At 34.1% G+C, this 9,441-nt stretch overlaps 3 pseudogenes; 1 reads left to right on the top strand and 2 right to left on the bottom strand.

Moving 5' to 3' along the window:
• Positions 1-1,013: 1,013 nt before the first annotated feature.
• Positions 1,014-3,304, bottom strand: LOC149554770 (glycine dehydrogenase (decarboxylating), mitochondrial pseudogene; annotated as a pseudogene).
• Position 3,305: 1 nt separating this feature from the next.
• Positions 3,306-4,108, bottom strand: LOC149554769 (glycine dehydrogenase (decarboxylating), mitochondrial pseudogene; annotated as a pseudogene).
• A 1,278-nt stretch (positions 4,109-5,386) lies between these two features.
• On the top strand, positions 5,387-9,016 carry LOC149554768 (putative aldo-keto reductase 2; annotated as a pseudogene).
• Positions 9,017-9,441: the final 425 nt, after the last annotated feature.

Here is a 9,441-nt window from a genome sequence, read left to right as displayed (position 1 = left end):
ATAGGTTTGTGGCATTGATGACACTTGCTAGTTTGAGAAGAGATTCAAAAGGAGGCCTGGTTGAGGATGCATTTCAACAGCAAGCAAGAGCGAAGACATGATTCATGCATCACTCTGATGAAAAGACTAGCAACGAATAACATGCAAACATATGCTTATTTTATAAACTTCAATGAAATCTATTTTCTCTTGATCAGATCAAAAGACTGCAAGACATCACTCAAGGCATTCACATCATGATCTTAGCCAAATTACAGGAAGTCATTGTAATCAAATTAATTTCTTTCAATATAATGGGATGAATCTCCTTTCATAGCAATTCACCAAAAACAAAAAACTCAAAACATGTAGAAAACAAAAAGTAGAGAATGCCATTTAAAGAACTTTTCCAGTGTGCTGAAGAAAGCTGGTAGGCAATACGATACAGAAGTAGATTAAACATATACCCACCATTTTAATCTCAAACAAGACATCCACTAAATTGTTATCCTATTTTAAAACAAAATCAAGATTCATGAAACTACCAATTTAGAAGGTTCATAGTGCATTCTATCCATTAAGCAAAGTGCAACTTGAGATAAAATTGTTTGAAAAGTAACCTTCCAAAACACGTGTAAAATGAAATGTACACTTTCTGCCAAGTTTGGATCAGGGATGTTCTACTTCTAGATGAAGAGGTTCTGCAAGTCTAAAATAAAACTACAGCTCCAAAATCAATGACAATTTTTCTGTTTACAGTGTTACTGCTGCCACAAACATAGGAAAGATACATAAGAATATGCCCACTATTTAGAAACATCAGACAGTAAGACACGAGATCTTGAAGGGAAAAGAAGAGGAGGTTCATAGAATTAAAATTACAATTAACGAAAAAAAATCATTTTGGCATATATGTGAAAAAGGAAAACTCGCACAGTCTAAGCCAAGGATAAATTCTATTTTAATTTCAGGCTGGGCATAAAATGCATTCACCAAGCACAAATGATTAAATAATATCTGGAGCAAGTCTTGATCTATTTCTCTAAATTTAATAAAATTTGATAAAATTTGATAAAATTTGAACCCATCATCCAAAGAAGAGTCTTGCTTATCAACATGATGTACTTGGAGATTACCATTATCTCTACTTGTCTGATAAAAATATCGGGCAAGCTTCAGACCCAATAAGAAATAATCATCCCAGGCCTCAACAATTCTACCAAAAAGATCTCTATGTGCACACAACAAAGCCAACAAGATAGAAAAGTTCTTTCCAAACACTTTATGGCATAATGTAACAAGGGAAGGAAAGTTTTGCACTATTTCCTCTGGCATTGCAGATACTATGGAGGATGCAAATGTAGTTGCTGCACCAGATTTCCTCTCACAATCTGTATTCTCTACGAGTGACAACACTTGGGAAAGAGATCGTTGAATAGTAGGATTGCCTTTTCCCAAAAAGTGAGTATCTATTGATTCCAAACTGGATCTCACTTGCTCTTTGGATAATATGCCTTGGGAAAAATGAAGCAAACTTCTCAATGGACTCCATTCATAAAGAAAATCTTCTGAACCATGATCGGATTGATATACTTGATTGATTTTTGGAACCAAAGTAGTCACAATTGTGAAAGATAATGACCTTGAATTAGCCTGTGAGAGGAAATATCCACTTGTCAACATAAGGATCTGACTTCAAACTCAGAATGAACTATATGAGGAAGAACAGATCCACACCTGAGCCTGCAAAAGAAAGTTCATCACACTAGCCACATAGAATGAAATCATTGTCCGGTGGGCAAGCTTCTGAATTTTGGAACTTGACTCAACAACTTGAAGGCACTTTTGCAAGACACAGATCACAAGAGGGCTAAAATGTAGAGGTGAAAGATCTGCATAATTTTTAATGAGTAAGTTATTAATCAAAAATAAAAGAGTAAATGAACAGACAAGAAACTTTATTATACAGGCCCAACTAATAATTTTCACTTTTCAGAATGAAATTGTGGTTAGTGTCAGACATCTGTTTTCCATAATTCATTGTGCATCAGCAACTACTCATCAAAGGCTAAGAAAACCATGTAGTGTTTGGAACTAGGCTGTTATTTTCTTCAAGTCAAAGGGATGAAATCATTTGAAAGAAAAAATTATTTTTTAATAAAAATATAATTAGTGCTATAGTTAAACCCAAGACAGACAAGTCATTCTATGATTCTAGATATTTTCCAATAAAAGAAATGGACAGACATGAAATGGACTATCCACTCTAATTTGTGGAAGCTCCCCTGACAGTGCATTTGAAATATCTGTAGGTAACTCCAAAATTAAGTTGTGGGATCATATCAATGGTTGTTAGTCAAAATTTTCTCTTGAATAGGGTTGTGAGGATTATTTTGTCAGCATTTCGTTCCTAATTTACTCAAGAATTGGGGTATGATAATATTGTCTTACAAATTGTTTATTTTACAATGGAGTTGTATCTTCTATTTTATTCCTGACTAATAGAAGTTTATCTGACCCTAAGATGATCAAATCTGCTTGATAAATGTTAATCTCTCTTTAAGTTTTGCACTATTTTCTATATTAGGAATAAGTCAATTCTTGAACTATCTACAACTATTGATTGCCTTGTGTTTCTTTTTATTCCTGTCAGAGCCTTCATTCAACTCTATCTACCCTGCTTGCCATTCCAAAACATAAGGATTTATAATTTTTTCTCTATACACATTATCTGCCATCAAACTAGTATGTTTAATGTCCATTTTCCCATTCTCAATTTCCGTAATATCCCTTTTTATTTATATTGGTAGAATCATGGTTGAGCCCCATGGTTGAGCCCCATGGTGCTGTTGATATCATATCAAGTGGTTGTGGATTCCCTTCAGGAGTAGTAATTCCATTTATTGGTACTAGAGGTTGTGATGGTAAAAATGGTGCCAAATGCTTATTTACTCCTATAGGCCCCATACCAGAGTGTAGAATGTAGAATATCTTCTAAAGATTGAGATGGCATCATCCACTCCAATTCAACTCGAGCTAGTTAGTCCAACCTACACATTCATGTTTGCACCATCCATGTACACTTGACTATCATTGTCATGAATGATTTAACATATCTTATTTAATACCCTCCTCATACACACCATGCATTGAAGGATAGGTAATCATAAGTGCTACAAGGTTTCCTTATTTTCCTCTACATCCTTCATTTTCTTTTGCAACTGTTCAAACAACAACAATTTTCATTCCACACATTGTAGCACTTGCAGGATTCATTCCATGCGTTGAGACAGTAATGATAGAAGTTTTGATGCCCATCTCCCCTTGCTTAACGATAAGCATATAACCTTTACAATATCAAGGAATGGAGCATCCTCAACATTAATAGTGCCTAATTTCTTTAATCCACTAATAAATGCTCCCGCCAAACCATGTACACATTCTACATTTTTTTTCAATCCTGCCAGACCATGATAGATTGCATACATAGAAGATATATTGTAATTAATGCCTGTATCATGTAGATATTTCTAGTGGCATTATGTTGCCTGATGTGTTGCTCCCTTGTCTACATTTCCATCCTTAGCACAAGATTCCTATGGGAATCCACATTAACTCCAATAATCCTACCAGGCATCATTGATTTTTACTCTTAAGATGTAACCAAGCAATATAAATTAGGGGCCCCCATAGTCTAGGGGGACACCAAATCTTTGAGAAGACCCAAAGATGATATCCACCCCAAATTCCTCAGGAGGCTTCAGTATTGTCAGTGTAGAAAAATCAGAGGCCATGACAACCTTCACACCATTAGCATGAACATTCTTAACAAAATAAGAGTAATCAATAACTTCCCTCTCTATCCTAGGGTGCTGAACAAGCACCCCACAAACATCCTTGGAACTATAATCAAAGTACTTTAGATCGGATTTCATGACATTCAACCCCAACCAACCTACCCTTATCTGGCACACATCAAATGTCTAAGGATGAGGGTTACTAAAAATGATAGAAGTCTTCTTATTATCTTTGGTTATATCATTACATATCACAATAGCCTCAAAACTAGTAGTGGCCTCGTCCAAAAGAAAATCATTTGACATGGGAGCCCAGTAAGATCTAATATCATGTTCTAGTGATTCAAAAAAGATTCTAGTATATCATGGAAACCATGTTAGGAGGGGACAAGGGATGACGATGGGGCTGAAACCTACGATAAATTATACTCTATTAAAAGTATTAACTTATTACTATGAAAAGAAACATTTCACTTAACAAAAACTAATATATCAAGTACCTCCATTTGAAGCAAAATTATCACTTGTTGCTCGAACATCATGGATACTTAATTGATGAGTAAGTCTTGACAATAAAGATGCCTATTTTTTGAATCTCTCATGTTTCCTTTTTGCATTCTGATCTTCTTGGAGAAGTTCTTCAATATTTGCTGCACTCTGAGAGCTGTTTGAAGTAGAATTGAAAAATAATATATGAGGAACACAGAAAACAAATATAACTAGTACCATGGCCATGTTAGCCACATGTAATTAACCTTCACCTGACAGAGCTATAAAGTTGAGTCAACATTTCCTCTTTGGATTTCTCAACTTGGCAGAGCACCACAGCTTGTCAATCATTGAAGGACAAGTTAATACTGATGAGAACCATATAGAAGAACACCTATTTCTATACTACTTTAATGCAAGGATGTTCTTAGGTTCTTACTTTGGGTACATTTGTAGCAAGACTATTCAGAACAACTTCCACATAACCACATACTTCCTGAGACATCAACCTCAACTCCTCCTCTGGATCAACTGGTCACCTGGCCATTGTATCCTAATTACAAAGAACATGAATAAAATTAACATTAGCTTTGCCTTAGTATTTAATTTGTGTCTTGTTAGATAAATTAAGATGCATCATGATCAGTCAACCTTACAGAAGGAAAAAACCATTCCTAGCATTTTCATTAAATAATTAATAGAAAACCAACACAAATATTTTTTACCACATTACATAAGTTTGTTTTAAGAATGCAGACTGTAAAGCATAGAGCTACTACAATTTTATTGTAAAGCAACTATGAGAAATAAATTGGCACATTGTTGAAAAGTCATGTGAGCTCCATATGAATGGATATTCCTAATAGTATATGAGTTTGTGTCTCATCTCACATTCAAACTTAGTGACCTTCATTACCTAAGTTGAATTCCTTCTAAAAGGTAGCAACTAAGAGATAAAAAGATTTGTATGGTTGATAATTGACAATAGTTCCATAGGGCAGACTAAAGGGGAATCTGTTTGTCCTTCTCACAAACAAACTAAGGTTTTGCATATCATCTCCACAGTTGAGTCATTATCTTTACCTTCAAAATTCCCCTAACCCATGGACTTACTTGGAGTAATGTGCACGTTTTTCAGGCTGGAAATCCTACTTCCAATGCAAGAGGACTTCTCTGAAGGTAAGTTCAGCATTTTGGACATGGGCATTAGAGCTGAGATACTATGTTCCCAGCTTGACTTTTGACTGTATGAAATGATTCTTGAGACAATTTGGCTCAGAATCAAAGAGAAAATTGGGACTTGAATTAGAGTTGATAGTCTTGTTTCTGGCACGGGCATCCTTGAACCTGAGGAAGAGCATCTTGGCAGTCTCTTTGCCCCTCAAAAGGCAGGCTGCTTCATCCTTTGCAAGTGAACAGTATCACCACAATTTTTTGTAAGTGTCTCTAGTAGCTGCAAAAATAACCAGGCAAATATTAAATCAAAGTTATCCATCAAAGTCAATCATAAATGAATTCTTATATAGTAAATTTTTTGCACTCAGAAATCAACCAGATATCTCAGTAATGATAATTTAAAATAAATCAAAATGTATATAGAAATTTATAATATTATTATTTACTAACCGTCAGAGAAAGAATTTGGATCTTAGGATTCTTATTGGCAATGTGTTTCTTAATTGCTTTGATTACTTCCTTTGCTTGTCTGTTCCAACACAATCATATTGACCAATATAGACCCTTCATTACTATCACCATATCCAAATGTCCATTCATAAGAAATAATTTAGAAGACAGAGTTGTTAACCTGCTTTATAAAAACCATACAAACATCTCTTATGCAAACTCTATTCATTTAACAAAGATGGGATTACATTCTCTGAACATGGACTACCATTAATGCATAATACAGAGCAACTACCAATCAAATAATGTCAAATTGGATTTACAAAGAGGATAACAATGTATCAATATTTGCAAAGCATAATCAAGAAATCTAAACCTAAGGTGGATTAAAGCAATTTAGCATGATTCTATGCCTTGTAACTCAGAGATGAAGGTATTTCCAAATATTTTGTATGACTTCTAATGTTAGACAAAAGAATTTACAAACACATCTTATAAATATAGCCAAGATAGAATATATGACAAAAGGAGTAAGATTTCTTTGTGCCATTCAAGGTTCTTGGATAGGCAGCATGAATAAAATGAAATGCTTTCATTTCCTTAAAAATTCTTGAAATCCATGTTTGATTGTGACTACCATACATGTTAATCTGAGCATGCCTGGCTCCCATTTACTGCTATGATATAGTTTAAGATTACTGTTGTAACTGATAAGTGGTGATGTAGATGAGCAAATTTGGATAACAGTTTCTATATGTTAGGTGTCGAGAAGCTTCACTTTAAAATTTAAAAAATGGTTCTACCATACATTCTGTTTTATTTTGTGTCATCTTGGAAAACATTGGATCATTCATGTAAACAAACCTAACAAGCTCTCTTGTGTGTTTATACTTAAGTTCTAACATTTCTTTTCCAGCTTGCACTAGAAGACTCTTCTGAAAAGTAATTCAACATTATAACATAATTATGAGCTGCAGAAGCATCAACTGTACCAAATCCTTACATAGCTGAAAACCATATAACCCATCACTAAAAAGTGATCAATATTACTCAAAAGATGCATTTGTTAAAACCATTTATTGATCAAAAGATGCACATCTTGTTTCCAGCTTGTACTATTTCCATTTCTTAATCTATTAATTCTTTGAGCTTGATTGTTCTAACACCGTGCATAATTATTTTATTGTTCCTTCCTAAATAGGCTCTGAAAGGTATCAGAGAGAAGGTGCATATTGTAACTAAGTTTGGATTAACTTGGAGTAATGGAGAATTTGGTGTGAGGGGAGATCCTGCATATGTCAGGGTTGCCTGTGAAGCAAGCCTCAAGAGGCTTGATATAGACTACATTGATCTTTATTACCAGCACAGGGTGGATATTACTATACCCATAGAAGCTACTATAAGTCTTCGGATTCCAAAACCTTAACCTTGCACCAAAATACTATTTTGTCATAGCGCTGTAAGTTTTAAGATTCAAAATCTGTACTACTATGATAGGTTTTTTATTTTAATCTTATTTATAAAATTTTGGGCAATGGTTTTTCTCCAAAAACTACATAGTTGAATCTTGAATTTGATTTGATGTGAGAAATATATTTTACATATCAATTCTTGAGATTGATAAGTATGAAATATTTTCTACAGCAAGTCAAATTGTGATTTTACAACAAGGATTCAACTATGTGGTTTTCTAGTGAAACGCATTGACACAAGTTATTTTAATAGTGGTTCACAAGAACTCATTTTTCATAAGAATGAATGGAACACATAGTAATCATTACATTTAGATGATGCTCATAAGGTGAAGCATTAAGCCTTTCCAGAAGGTCACTAAGTGCAATACTACTCCAACTTATATTCATGAGAGATGAGTTCTTATGAAGCTAATGTAATATGAGTCAATGATTTTTTCTTAGAAACAAAAAAATCAAAATTTCAAACCTCTAATTTCACTAGAAAATATGTGTCTAATAATCAAGGTTGTATGGCTTTGGAGGGCAAGATTGTATCCCTCTGGCTCTTTACCGACGCCTAGCAAAACATAAGAAATTTGATAACAAGCAAATCAGTTTTCCTTTTATATAGATGGGTGAACTGAAGAAGTTGGTAGAAGAGGGAAATATAAAATATGTGGGTTTGTTTGAAGCCTCTGCTTCAACAATCCGTAGGGCCCATGTAGTGCATCCAATCACTGTTGTGTAGCTTGAATGGTCTCTCTGGAGTTGGGATTCTGAGGCCCAAATTATTCCCACCTCTAGGTAAATGTTGTGATGATATAATACCTCAAAAGTCAGTGATTCAATGTTTACTTTATAGATTGCAGAGAACTGAGAATAAATATTTGTGAATTGGGTTCACAGTATATACCAAAAGTTGAAGTTTTTAATAAGATTTTTTTTTGAACTTTGTTCCATTTGAACTTAGATAAGGAATACAAGCTTACTTATATTTATTTTATTTCATTTTATTCCATTCATAGGGAGTTGGGGATTGGGATTGTTCCATACAGTCCTTTAGGCATGGGTTTCTTCAGCACAGGAGGAAAACTTCTTCAAAGTGTGACAGATAATGACTTCATAAGGTAAAGGATAGGATTTTTTTTTTCCATTTAATAATTGTACCATTTTAAATATGATCTGATGTTGAGTTCAAACATTGAGACTGAACAGCAAAGTAAAATCTAAACAAAAATCTACATGACAAGACTGACAATAAAGGTGAAAATTAATTTGATTTGATTTTGTCATTGTTGATTGTTTCATATCATAATAATTGATCTGTTAAACAGGGGAATCCGAGGTTTTAAGGTGAGAATCTTGAGCGGAACCAAGATCTATTACTAAAGCTAAGTAAGATCAGTTTAAGAAAAGGGTGCAGCCCAAGCCAGGTTACTCTTGCATGGGTTCAAGACCAGGGAAATGACGTTGTTCCCATTCTTGGAACCACCAAGATGAAGAACCTGGATGATAATATCTTCTCTCTCAGGAAAATTGACAGCAGATGACATGAATGAAATCAAAGCCATCTTTCATGTAGATGCTGCAGCTGGAGACCGACACAGAGCTATTGATTTGCAATTGACCTGAATAAATTCAGAAATGCCCCCATACAACACTCTCCATTGAATTAAAGCACGTAAATGTTTGTGTTCCAGAGAAGAACATTTGCAATTAAGCTAGATGAATAAAGGGCTCTGAAGAGTTAGCTGCGTTTAAAAAAAAAGAATCTAAATAAATGGATTTTTTAGCCTTGTACTATATCAGTTATAAATGTTTATTATTGAAAATGTAGTATTTTTAAAGTCTATTAATAGAGTATTTTCAGAGCATATTAATAGAGAGCTTTTGGTAAATGACTCTATAAAGAGTTTTATAAACCTGGTGGAAATATATTTCGTTAATAGTAATGATACTGACATTTTAACATTTATGCATGACAATATTTATGGACTAGTGATAAACCCAAACCCTTCCACATGGATCTTAAGCAGGAGTTAGTAATAAAGATCCAATAAATGAGTCGTAATGTCTCCAAGGTTCTCTCAAAGACT

The sequence above is a fragment of the Cupressus sempervirens genome, chromosome 5 (genome assembly GCF_028749045.1).
Source record: "Cupressus sempervirens isolate cs-2001-9-10 chromosome 5, ASM2874904v1, whole genome shotgun sequence".
NCBI classification, from domain to species: Eukaryota; Viridiplantae; Streptophyta; class Pinopsida; order Cupressales; family Cupressaceae; genus Cupressus; species Cupressus sempervirens.
The sequence above is the reverse complement of the archived record's forward strand: the minus strand, read 5'-3'. Positions and strand labels throughout refer to the sequence as shown.